The sequence below is a fragment of the Saccopteryx leptura genome, chromosome 2, assembly GCF_036850995.1.
Source record: "Saccopteryx leptura isolate mSacLep1 chromosome 2, mSacLep1_pri_phased_curated, whole genome shotgun sequence".
NCBI classification, from domain to species: domain Eukaryota; kingdom Metazoa; phylum Chordata; class Mammalia; order Chiroptera; family Emballonuridae; genus Saccopteryx; species Saccopteryx leptura.
This window is the reverse complement of record NC_089504.1, coordinates 118,235,999-118,249,896: the sequence shown is the minus strand read 5'-3', so window position 1 is coordinate 118,249,896 and position 13,898 is coordinate 118,235,999. Positions and strand designations below refer to the sequence as shown.

Genomic DNA, 13,898 nt, shown 5'->3' with positions numbered 1-13,898 from the left:
TCAAGCCCCACGATTCACACGTGGAAATCAATACTTCTTAACTGCATGGAATGACACCTCAACAGGCACACAGAGAGAAAATTTTTGTAGCCCCTCTGAAAGACTTACCGTCAGGAAGCAATTAGGAAATACATTTGTTTCTGACCATCAACTTATTTTTATTCTCCTTACTCAGATTTCCACTTAGGGAATGTGTGAGCGAATGCCATCTTCCAATGCTGCTGTCACTTGGAATGTATACAGGGTGCTGACTTTCAAAGGAGTGCCAAGCTGAAAGAGCAGGAAACCATGCATAAAGATGGAAAGATGCTCAAATAAGAAGAACCAGAGTATATCAGAAGAGGAAACCAGAAAACTGGAGTCTTTCTTAAATGCAGCTTTCCAAACTGAGTGTAGCCAAGCAGAAGGCTTACATAACTGTGAACAAAACGAGGACGTAATTGCCTCAAATACACTGTATTTGTTAGAATCACTGATATCCCTTGATACAGCCCATGCTTCATAATGAAATTAATTGTGAGCTAGCTAGCAAAAATCTTGTTTTTATGAGAAATAAGTATTGTCAGGAAGAAGAATAGGTTCTATATTAACTCCTCAAGATTATAAAATTGAGCTTATAAGAAAGAAAAGGAAAATCTGGCTCCAGAATCCAATAATCATAGAGGCAGTGATTTCTATTTAATCTCTTCTTAGCAAAAGGGGGGGGGATCACCTCAACAGAAACTAATAGTTTTCTGTGGCAGTATATATATACTGTTACAGCTAAGAATGCTGCCATGGTTTTCTGTGTAGAAAAACTTTAAAATAAAATGCCCATGCTTGTTAAACACACGAACTGTACAAGTTTATATTTGGCCAACTCGTGTCCCTACACCTGCTCACTCAGGCATTAGACATAAGCACTTTGTAAAGCAAATGAATGTATGTGTGCAGAGATGGGTAAAAATAAACTGAACTATTTTTGTAACATTATCAAAGCAAACTGACTAAATAGAAGATCGCGTTTCGTTGGATAAAGTGGTCAAATTAGATGTTTCTTCACGTTTTATGACTGGTGTGTCTTATTCACTGTGAAAAAAATAGCTGACCTCCATTCCAGGAGAATGAGTAGCAACCAAATTCAATGCTGTTTGCTCAGGGACTCAAACACTGGTTTCACAGCCTCTGAGGCACAGCTTCTGAATGTGCTACTATCACGTAGAGACCCTATCCTGCATGTGCTGCATAGTAGAGGAGGAACATTTAATCCAATCCATACCATATTAACCCTGACGGATAACCATGACATCCAAATTTGGACCAATGCTTTGAAAATAAATTTGAAGTAGAAGTTGGATAAGTCATTATCTTTTGGAACAAGCTTAAAATACACGAAATCTCTATAATAGGAATTTCCCAAGAACAACTATTTACGAGAATAGCCAGTGGCATCACTCCCCAGCTCACTTTAGCCACACTAGCAGGGGGTTCCTTGAAAAATCCAGGTGTTGTTGTCTAAGTCATTTTTTCTAATTTTTCACATTCTTCCTATATTAAATTCTTCATCCACATCTTGTGTTATGGGTGACTCTGAAGTACTATTCACTGTCAGTAAAAATAGTTTTCCATCCCATTTACCTGGGGCTTGACCGTTTAGTTTGCGTTAGCCAATAACATATTTCTGAACGTGACATGAGGACTTAAATGCACTTGTGTGATTTAATTTAGGCTTCTGTGCTCCTCCCATGTGCTATGAAAGGATCATGTTCCAGGAAGTTCTTGGTCAGAAGAGGATGAGCAAACTGAGAGAGGGACCAGACCCTGCAGTCCAGCCAAGTTGCAGTTGACCACAGACTCATGTGGAAGAAGTAAATGTTTACTGTTTCAAGCTAGAGTTGTGAATGTTTGGTTATACCAGATTATTGTATCAAATATCATCTCAGTGCCTTAGCACATACTGTTCCCTCTACCAGGAATACTCTCCCACGCCTACTCTTCACCCAGTTAACTTCTACTTGTGTTTCATATCTTAACTTAAATGTCTTACATGTAAAACAGATGTTGTAAACCAGATTGACTCACATCCTATTTCTCCTTTCATAAGATTTATAGTTATTTGCTCCATTGTCATCCAACTAGAGTGTAAACTTCTTTGAGAAATGAGACCACTGTATCTTGTTATTGGTATATTCCCAGGACTAGCACATGAGAGGTAGCACAGGGTAGATTTAATAAATATGTAAGTAATTGTTTGAAAGACATGGTTCTGCTACTTATGGCTGGCAAGAAACTTATTGTCACCTGACCAGGCAGTGGCGCAGTGGATAGAGCGAAGGACTGGGATGTGGAGAATCCAGGTTCGAGACCCCGAGGTTGCCAGCTTGAGCGCGGGCTCATCTGGCTTGAGGAAAAAAAAAAAAAAAAGCTCACCAGCTTGGACCCACGGTCACTGGCTCAAGCAAGGGGTTACTCAGTCTGCTAAAGGCCTGCGGTCAAGGCACATAGGAGAAAGTAATCAATGAACAACTAAGGTGTTGCAATGAAAAACTGATGATTGATGCATCTCATCTCTCTCCATTCCTGTCTGTCTCTCTCTGTCCCTGTAAAAAAAAAAAAAAAATTAATGTTTTGGGTATTAGTTTTCAGTATTATAAACTGAACACAGTCATATTTATCTCCTAAAGCAGTAATGATTCAATAAATTAACAAAAAAAATTAACATTTCAAGTATCTGACATATAGGCATTTAGTAAGCTATAGCTTTGATTATAAGAAAGAAATACAACTTTCCCTTGTCTTAAAAGATGATTTATTTAATCTATAGATTGCTCTAAGTAATATGGACATTTTAATTATATTAATTTTTCCTATCCACGATCACTTTATTTGATTCCACTTATTTATATTTCCTTTAATTTCTTTCTTCAGTGTCTTATAATTTTCTGAGTACAGGTCTTTTACATCCTTGGTTAAATTTATTCCTAGGTATTTTATTCTTTTTGAAGCAATTATGAATGGTGTTGTTTTCTTTGTTTCTTTTTCGATAGATTATTATGGGTGTATAAAAATGTAACTAATTTCTAGATATTTATTTGGTATCCCGCTTTTTTACTGAGTTCATTTATCAATTCCAGTTGTTTTTGGTGGCATGTTTAAGGTTCTCTATATACAGTATCTAAAAATAATGACAGTTTTACTTCTTCCTTTCCATTTTGATGCCTTTTATTTCTTCTTCATATCTGATTGTTGTAGCTAGGACTTCCAGTACTATATTAAATAAGGGTGGTAATAGCAACATCCCTGTCTTGTTCCTGGTCTTAAGGGAAATGCTTATAATTTTGCCCATTGAGTATAATATTGGCTGTGGGTTTGTCATATATGGCCTTTATTATGTTGAGATATGTTCTATTTTCACTTTGCTGAGACTTTTTACATAAATGGGTGCTGGACTTCATCAAATGCTTTTTCTGTGTTTATTGATATGATCATGTGATTTTTATCCTTCATTTTGTGTATGTGATGTATCATATTTATTGATGTGCAGAACCTATTAAGATATCAATGGTATATTTTACAGAACTACAACAAATAATCTAAAAATTTATAGGAACCGTGAAATACTTCAAAAAGCCACAGCAATCTTGAGAAAATGTAACAACATCTGAGGACTCAAACGACCTGATATCAAACTATACTACCAGGCCATAATAATCAAAATAGCATGGTACTAACATAAAAACAGACCAATGAAACAGAATAGAGAGCTCAGAAATCAACCATTCATATCTGGTCAATTAATATTTGACAAAGGAGGCAAGAACATACAATGGGGCAAAGACTGCCTATTCAATAAATATTGTTGGGCCTGACCAAGTGGTGGTGCAGTGGATAGAGCGTTGGACTGGGATGCCAAGGACCTAGGTTTGAGACCCCGAAGTCGCCAGTTTGAGCGCAGGCTCATCTGGTTTGAGCAAAGCTCACCAGCTTGGACCCAAGGTCGCTGGCTTGAGCAAGGGGTTACTTGGTCTGCTGAAGGCCCACAGTCAAGGCACATATGAGAAAGCAATCAATGAACAACTAAGGTGTCACAACGAAAAACTGATAATTGATGCTTCTCATCTCTCTCCATTCCTGTCTGTCTGTCCCTATCTATCCCTCTCTCTGACTCTCTCTCTGTCTCTGTAAAAAAAAAAATATATATATATATATATATATATATATATATATATATATATATATATATTTGGAAAAATTGGACAGATACATGCAAAAAAATAAAGCTACACCACCTTCTTACACCATACACAGAATAAACTCAAAATGAATTAAAGACTTAAATGTTAGATTTGGAACTATAAAAATCCTAGAAGAAAACATAGGCAGTAAAATCTTGGACATTCTCATAGCATTGTTTTATTCTGGTATATCTCCTCAGGCAAGGAAACAAAAGAAAAAATAAACAAATGGGACTACATCAAACTAAAAAATTTTTTCCACAGCAAAGAAAATCATCAACAAAATGAAAAGACAACATACTGAATGGGAGAACATATTTACCATTACATCAGATAAGGGATTAATTTCCAAAATGTATAAAAACTTATAAAACTTGACAACAAAAAATAAATCTAAAATAAAAATGGGCAAAGAACCTGAATAGACACTTTCTAAAGAGGACACACAGATGGACAGTAGACACATGAAAAGATGCTCAATGTTACTAATCATCAGAGAAATGCAAATCAAAATACAATGAAATATCACCTCACACTGGTCAGAATAGCTATCATCAATAAATCAACAAACTCTTGGCGAGAGTGTAAAGAAAAGGGAACCCTCCTGCACTGCTGGTGGGAATGCAGACTGGTGCAGCCACTGTGGAAAGTAGTATGGAGTTACCTCGAAAAATTAAAAATGGAACTGACTTTTGACCCAGCAATCCCACTTCTGGGAATATAGCCTAAGAATTCTGAAACATAATTCAAGAGAATATATATACCCCTATGTTCATTGTAACATTATTTACAATTCCCAAGATCTGGAAACAGCCCAAGTGCCCACCAGTAGATGAGTGGATAAAAAAGTTGTGGTACATATACATAATGGAATACTACACAAAAAAGAAGGAAATCTTACCTTTTGTGATAGCATGGATAGACTTGGAGAGCATTATGCTAAGTGAAATAAGCCAGTCAGAGGAAGACAAGTACCATATAATCTCACTCATATGTGGAATCTAAAAAACAGAATAAACAAACAAGAAAAATAGAGACAGACTCATAAATAGAAAGCAGGCTAAGGCCTGACCTGTGGTATTGCAGTGGATAAAGCATCAACCTGGAACCCTGAGGTCACTGGTTCAAAACCCTGGGCTTGCCTGGTCAAGGCACATAAAGGAGTTAATACTTCCTGTTCCTCCCCCTCTCTCTCCCTTCTTTCTCTCTCTCTCTTCTCTCTAAAATGAATAAAGTCTTTTTAAAAAATGTTTAAAAAAATAAAAGAAAAAAAGAGAGAAAGAAAGAAAGAAAGAAAGAAAGAAGAAAGAAAGAAAGAAAGAAAGAAAGAAAGAAAGAAAGAAAGAAAGAGAGAGAGAGAGAAAGGAAGGAAGGAAGGAAGGAAGGAAGGAAGGAAGGAAGGAAGGAAGGAAGGAAGGAAGGAAGGAAGGAAGAAAGAAAGAAGAAAGAAAGAAAGAAAGAAAGAAAGAAAGAAAGAAAGAAAGAAAGAAAGAAAGAAAGAAAGAAAGAAAGAAAGGGAAAGAAAGAAAAAGAAAGGAAGCAGGCTGACAGCTGGAGGTGAGAGCCGATTGAGGTGGGTGGAGGGATTGAGAAAAAAAAGAACATAAGAAAAGATAAAAGAAAAACTCATGGACTCGGACAGCAGTGTGGTGATTGCTGGGGTAGGGGAGGGAATATGGAGAAGGCGTATAGAGGGAATGAGTGGTTGTGGACAAAGACTTGACTTGGGAGGTGAATACACAATATGATGTACAAAGATGTGTTGTAGAATTGAGTACCTGAAACCTGTATAATTATGTTAACCAGAAAAAAATTTTAAATGAATAAAATAAAGGTGATTTGTTTTAAAGTGATGCTTTAGGCAAAAAAAAAGTAAAAAAGCATTAAATTGTGTGGATATTAATGATTTTTTTAATTTAGAGATTTCAAAATATCATGCATATTTACCAAGATATAAGTCCATTTTAGAAGCAAGTTAAGGTAAAATTCATCTAAGAAGAAATAGGTTTATAATTGATATTTGATTTATTTCAAACATTTGTCATTAAATGACTCTATCCTTTTTAAAAAGAATAAAATTTATCTTTTCTATTTAAAAAAATTTTCCATACTTAATTCATTTCTTAGAGTTGGCATTTATTTTTTTCAAAATGATGCTCTTCATTCCCACAGTAGCTTTTGATCAATAGGATTTTACTTTACTTAAATCAATTTTTTCTTTTGCCAAAGCAACATATATTCATTATAGAAAATTAGAAAATGTGCCTGACCAGGTGGTGGACCAGTGGATAGAGCATCAGACTGGGACGTAGAGGACCCAGGTTTAAAACCTCGAGGTCGCCAGCTTGAGCACAGGCTCACTTGGTTTGAGCAAGGCTCACCAGCTTGAACCCAAAGTCGCTGGTTTGAGCAAGGGATCACTCAGTCTGCTGTAGCCCCCCAGTCGAGGCACATATGAGAAAGCAATCAATGTACAACTAAGGTGCCACAATGAAGAATTGATGCTTCTCATCTCTCTCCTTTCCTGTCTGTCCCTTGCTCTGTCTCTCTCTCTCTCTCTCTGTCTCTGTCACAAGAAAAAGGAAGAGGATTAGAAAATGCATCACAGAAAATTAGAAAATGCATAAGAAATTAGAAAATTAGAAAACCCAGAGATAGCTACTGTATATCCTTGAAATATTTTTTATTCAAATATATATTTTTGTAAATAATGATAGAATTATGTTGTACATAATCCTTTTGGGGGTTGCTTTTCCACTTAATTATCATAACCATCATTCTGTGCCAATAAATATTTATCCACACCATTTTACTAATGGCTTTTCATTGTATAGAAATACCATCATTTATTCAATCCATCTCCATTGTGGGAAATTTGGTATAGTTCACATCCCCCCCCCCACCCCCCACCCCCCACTTTGGAGCCTATAGCAGCAGTGTTTGTATGAATGAGTGAAGAGATACAGTGAGTCACTGACCACTTTTAGAAAACAGGCAATCAGGTCCTGGTATCTTGTGGTTCAGATTACAATAGATCATTATTCTGACCATAGTCTGTCTCTTTCCTTACATTTTTACTGAGTCTGAAGCCATCACTGGAAGCTGGTCATGGTGAGGAGGTGGAAAGGATTAGAATAAGAGCTTTTGAGAAAGAACTTTCACTTCTGGTCTCAAGAGAGAATGTGCAAACCAGAACCTACAAATTAACACATGATCAAAAAAAAAAAAAAAACATAACAAAAAATGGGCTCATATTTTGAGGGAAAAAAGAAGTGATTGTCAAAACACATATGGACATTGTAGCTGCAAATAGTAAGAGCAGCAGTGGCCTCTGTGTTTTATTTCATTTTATTGCCCATTTCAAAGTCTGATTGGCTGGGGTAACAGGTACTGCCATCTCCATTTTATAGACAAAGAGCTGAACACAGAAGGGCTGACTCAAATGTCCCAGTCCTGCGAATAAGTGGCACAGCGGAGGTCTGAGCCCACATGTCCTGGCCCATAGACAAGGGCTGTTTCCACGCTTTCACTATTCTCCGTAATACTCAGAATTATTCAGAATAAGGAACAGAACACAGTGCGGCAGGGAGATTAGCAGAAACATAATTCTCCTGAGAGACAGCATGGAGACATCTGTTGGCTACTTAGCATGGGTCTAACATCTTTAGTGAGAGAATAATAAATACGTTTATCCACCTCTCTGGGTCAATATGAGCATTGTTGCTTAATTAAAAATGTGTCTCTAAAAGAGCTTTGATATTCTCAAAGAAAAGGTGCACTGTGATACACACCTTCCAATACAATGGACAACTTACTCAGCACAGTCAGAGTTGCTAATTAATGAGCTAGTCAGAAAGGTGGAGGGGGGATCTACTTATGTTGTAAATGTTATATTTTAACTTAAATGTAAATGTATTTGTCACTGGCAGAGGACATGGCCTTTCTCTTCACTCTGAGTTCACTGTAAAGAATCCAAAGTTTCATTTATTTTTTAACCTAAACCACAGCCATAAGTTCTCATTTTTCATTTCAAATTTTTCTTTCTTTGTAATGGGTGAGGACTTAAAGATACTCATAAGCAAAATACTGTAGATTTTAATATTTTTTTTTATCTTTTCTCATTAACTAGTGTGACATTATTGAAACTTTGCAAAGCATTTCAATTTCATTGTAATCATTCTTTCTCTCTCTCTCTCTCTCTCTCCAGACTCATTTTTCATTAGTAATGTAAGAGTTGAATAAATCGCATAATTTGAATAACAAGTAAAACTGGCACAAATATGTTAGGGAACAAACAATTTTGACTCTCAGAAAGCATGCAGCTCAGCTCCTGGGGTCAGAGGTGGGTGGTGTGGGCAGCGTGGCCTACTTGTCCAGGGAGCTCTGAGCACAGTCCTGGGCTCACGGAGGGAACAGAGAGCACTGGCTCCCCATATAAGTCACTGAAGTGGAAATTGGTTATAGAGCACCATCACAGTTCTTATTTGTTGTTAATATGAAGCAGTGTCTTCATGGGCAATGCCTGATACCAGTCTCAGATAAGAGTTTAAATATATTTATAATATTTATATTCAAAGTTTTGAAATCCCAGCCCCCTACTCCAGTGAATCTTCAGAAAGGTAAATTTGATGATTCAAGCAGTAAGTTTGGGATCACATCATCCTGCTCTTAGGACCCTAAGAGACCAAGTTTCTCACCAGGACAGTCTTTTGTAAGGGGAGGGGAGAGCTAAAAAAACAAATTAAATTTTAACTTTAATTTTTTTCTGAACACTTACAGACATTGGAAATTTTCTTGTAAATTATTTGTTATTTTCTTTTTTCGATAATTAGAAGGTGCATTCTGTGATAGGCGAGACCTCATCTGTCTCACCCACCTGTGTAGTCTTAGCACACCTAGAATAGCACCCAGCACCGAGAAGCTACACAATCCAGGTGAGTCAATGAATGACTGATTGGACCTGGCTGCCTTATGTATACACGACATGATGTCTCTTGCACTAATTTGATTTTATTTTATGGCTAACATTTTTCTTCCTTTTTAAAATAAGTTTTTACACTGTTATGGGGTTTTCAATAACTTAGCAAAAATATAACCTTCAGAAAGCTAGATTCTAATCTTGTGCATATCCGACCAGAGAATTATATAGGCTCCAAAAAGTAAAAACAGCATACATAGTACAATGACCAAAGCTACCGAACAGTTACATGAACTAATTTTACCAAGGGATTTAATACATTTGTTCAGATCAGCCTCAACAAACAATCTTAACATTGCTTCATCACTGAAAGCAACCACATTCTCACAAGATAGCATTCCCCCCAAGCCCAGCACTCTGCACGTCATCTCTCATGACACCTATCAGAACTTCTAATATGAGCCATGGATATTATCAGAGCTTTGAATACAGGCCATGACAAAACTTCCAAAAATTGAAGGCTTTTTAAAGTAGATTTTATATCTGCAGCTTAAAACTTTGTTTTATTTAAGTGTATGTTTTGTTCAGGTACAGTTAGAGTTGTTGCTGGGAAGAAGGATAAGAAATGATGAAATAAATTTTTGTTAAAATCCATTAATGAGCCTGATCGGGCAGTGGCGCAGTGGATAGAGCGTTGGACTGGTGTGCAGAGGACCCAGGTTCGAGACCCTGAGGTCGCCAGCTTGAGCACGGGCTCATCTGGTTTGAGCAAAGCTCACCAGCTTGGACCCAAGGTTGCTGGCTTGAGCAAGGGGTCACTCAGTCTGCTGACGGCCCATGGTCAAGGCACATATGAGAAAGCAATCAATGAACAACTAAGGTGTTGCAACGAGAAACTGATAATTGATGCTTCTCATCTCTCTCTGTTCCTGTCTGTCTGCCCCTATCTATTCCTCTCTCTGACTCTCTCTCTGTCCCTGTAAAAAAAAAAAAAAATAAAATTGATTAATGAGCCATCAACAAATGACTGTATAAAAAAAGTGGTACAAATTTATAATGGAATACTAATAAGCCAAAAAAAAGATAAAATCTTGCCATTTGTGACAACATGGATAGCTCTTGAAGGTATTATCCTAAATGAAATAAGTCAGAAGAAAAAGGACAAAAATCATATGAACTCACTATTGGAACATAAAACAAACAAACAAAAAGTAACAAAAGAACTAACAAACAAACATAAACAAACTCATAGACATAGACAACGAATGGTAGTTACCAGAAGGGGAAAGGTGGGGAGGGCAAATTGGATAAATCAGATTAAATTTTTTTTAAATCTATGGCCCTGGCCGGTTGGCTCAGCGGTAGAGCGTCGGCCTGGCATGTGGGGGACCCGGGTTCGATTCCCGGCCAGGGCACATAGGAGAAGCGCCCATTTGCTTCTCCACCCCCCCCCCCTCCTCTCTGTCTCTCTCTCTTCCCCTCCCGCAGCCAAGGCTCCATTGGAGCAAAGATGGCCCGGGCGCTGGGGATGGCTCCTTGGCCTCTGCCCCAGGTGCTAGAGTGGCTCTGGTCCGGCAGAGCGACACCCCGGAGGGGCAGAGCATCGCCCCCTGGTGGGCATGCGGGAGTCTGTCTGACTGTCTCTCCCCGTTTCCAGAATAACTCGTTTTAAGTGATAAGAGCAGGCAACAGAAGTTTGTTCAGGTGAAAGAAAACTTAAAGAAACATCCAGTTGGCGATCATTTTTGTTTTGTCAATCGAAGGGACAGCCAAGAGGTCGTGCTGGCCCCCAGGGAGTGAACATGACCCCAGTCTCCCTTCAAGCCTCACCTTTCACACAGTGGCCAAGCTACAACTACTGGGTTTGCCTCAAATCTCCCCTTCACATTCAGTCATTAAAACCACTAAAAACTACCTTTAAAGAAGAAGTCAACCCTTCTTCTCCATCCTATCGATACTGGTTCAGGTGCTGGTCCTCATAGCCATGAGCTGTACACAGGTCCGAATGGGACACTTGCCAGCCCCTGTCCCTGTGCCAATGGCTCTCACGGCTGTGCCAGCCTCCCCTCTCCTACAAACGCACCCGCGTACCATTTAAGCATTCACATGGCTCGGCTCCCCTCTGAAGTCCCATCTCTTGTCAATCCCCTTACAGTGCACACACTTACATTTCAGGCACAGTCAGAAAATGATGGGCAGTGAACAATCTAAAACAACTAAAAATCTGTAAATTTAGTACACATTTATTCTCAATTGTTTCTCTATGAATACTGTGGTAAGCCCCCTGATCCTCCCCACGACCCGCCCGCCCCTTCAGGATGATGATGTTCATTCCTCCCGGTGCAGGGAGTGCTGGTTCACAGCTGCTTCCGCCTCCAAAGCAGCCACCTCGCCCAGCTGCCGCCTTCTGTCCCCTCGCAGCCAGCAGCCCATGTTCAGTGACTGACTGAAGCAGGACACAAAAGCCCAGATTCCTTTCTCAGCGGGGATACTGCTGAAGGGTAAACCCAGATCCTGAGCCCAAAGCAGTTTCTCTCCTTAAATTGTATTTGAAATATTACTATTTCATATATCGACTTAACTTTTAATTCATGTTCATGCTTGACCATTTAAACTTTTAAAAGTACTGCTTCTCCAGAGGGTTAATTAAATGGAAAGAACATTTGTATCTTTTTTTTTAATCTCTTCATTCTTATCCATCTTCCTTATCAGATACTGCTTAAAACACTGGAGCCAGAACTCTGTGTGAAATCCGACACTGTCCTTGTCCAGCTATATAATTTTGGTAGATTACACAACCCTTCTTTATCAGTTTTCTCTTCTAGAAAGTGAGGATGGAAATATAACAATAATGTTACTCAATAGATTGTTGGGAAAATTAAATGAGTTATTTTATATAAAGCATTAAGAACAGTGCCTAGCCAAAAATGAATGCTTAAATTCATTAAGGTAATGGTAGCTGCTTTAACAAATAGACCTAAAATTGTCCAATGGCACAAACACAATAGATATTGCTCTCAAGTTGTTCCTGGTCAGTTGAGACAACTTTTTTCTACATGGCTTTGCAAAGATCCAGGTTACTGAGTTCCCAGTTATCTCTCGTACATGGCTTCTCCATCCCAACCAGCCAAGAGAAGGAAGGAATAGAGAGGAGTGTGTATGGAAGATTTCGGTGAGTCAAGCCCGCAATTGGAGCTCATTATATCTGCTCCCGTGTAGTCGAGAAAACAAATTTTAGTAACTGGCTACTTGTGCTGCAGGTTTTGCTAAATTAATGATTATTATCATCAGTCTTATTATTACCAAGTTTCCAGCTCATGTCGCGATTATCTCCTCACCACTCTGCCTGCCTCCCGATTACTCCACCAATCCAAACCCTTTCTCCACACCAAATTCAGAGTTAGCATCTAAAATCCAAGTCTGATCATATCACTCACCATCCCCAACTGTCAGCTTAACGTCCTTCTGTGACTCCCCACTGCCTCCGGGTCCAGTCAAACCCTGCAGTTCCTCCATGACTCAGTCACCCCACTTCCCTTTGGTTGCACCTCCGGTCGCTCTCCGCTTTGCAGTTAGCATTTGTGACTAGTGTCGTTACTCCAGTGAGTAAGACAGACATGGCGCTACCCTACAGAGTGAGGTAACCAAGAAACAGGTAAACAAACAAATAACAGGTAAATAAACAAATATGCAATATTAAGGAATATGGTGAAGAAAAATAAAGGGTAAGGAAATTGAGAGTAGTGAGGTAAATAAATAAGACCTTTAATTTTACCAGCAAGTGACAGTCATTCCACAGAGACACTCTGTGGACTTGATCTTCACTATAATCGTACACTCCCCTGTGACTGCATATTACAAGCAAATTCTTATCATTGACCTGTATTTGTGTTCTTTTGAACTTTGTTTATGACTGCTAGTCAAAGAAGGGATATAGAGCACTAAAGATTGCTTAATGGGCTGTTTGTGTGGGAAGTAAGAGTACAAAGAGTTCAATTTTCTTCCCACGTCTTTCTTTGCAGAAAAATTCAACATCAAAATATTTAATAAGATGAGGTTTTACTCAAATGTGAAAAGTTATAAAACTGTTATTTTTAAATTAACTTAACAATGTTACTGTCATTGGGTGTTGCTTTAAGCCACTAATATTGTGGCAATTTGTTATAATAGCAATTGGAAACTAATACATCTTCCCTTAACTTACCAAAGAAGAAGGTACAAGTAGGTAATGGAACAAATTAGCATATTCTGCCACAATGTTTTGCCTTTAAAAAATAAAAGGAAAATGCATATTCCAAAGGGAATAGGTTAATTATGCCTTACTAGAAATCTTTGGTTGCAAAAATAAAGACTGAATTCCAATGCTAGCTAATTTAAGATTGAGCAAGGGGAGGGGAGGTTATATTTACAATGTATTTGAACTGTTCACCCATTAAGGAAGAAATAAAGGGTAAATTGTTTCTCCATAAGGCCTATAACCAGGGACTTGTCCAGCAACAGCCTTCCCACCCCCAGCTCTCTCTCTCTCCCCCATCTCCCTCTGCTTTTCCCTGTTTCAATTAATTCTCTTCTACTGAAGTTGGACTTGATTTATAAGATGAGAATCAAGGCAGTGGGCATTTCTGAGTCATGTGTTAACCACTTTTACTTTTATCAGTCATTTATTTGCCATGTGTTTACTGAGTCTCTACCATGTGCCAGGCCAGTGAACAACTTGAGATCCTGGCTTCATTCTGGTAGCTGATACAGATATAAAACAAACACAC

General features: G+C 38.4%; 1 long non-coding RNA gene across 2 annotated transcripts; it reads right to left on the bottom strand.

Annotated features, from left to right (window-relative positions):
- Positions 1 to 2,510: 2,510 nt before the first annotated feature.
- LOC136393097 (uncharacterized) lies at positions 2,511 to 12,975 on the bottom strand. 2 transcript variants are annotated; one of them, XR_010749035.1, is made up of 3 exons: positions 12,908 to 12,975; positions 5,116 to 5,215; positions 2,511 to 2,579 (listed from the first exon to the last, which is right to left on the bottom strand). It is a non-coding gene; the product is annotated as an uncharacterized lncRNA (long non-coding RNA). The 2 variants fall into 2 exon arrangements; XR_010749034.1 differs by lacking the exon at positions 12,908 to 12,975 and adding an exon at positions 12,570 to 12,725.
- Between the last annotated feature and the right edge of the window lie 923 nt (positions 12,976 to 13,898).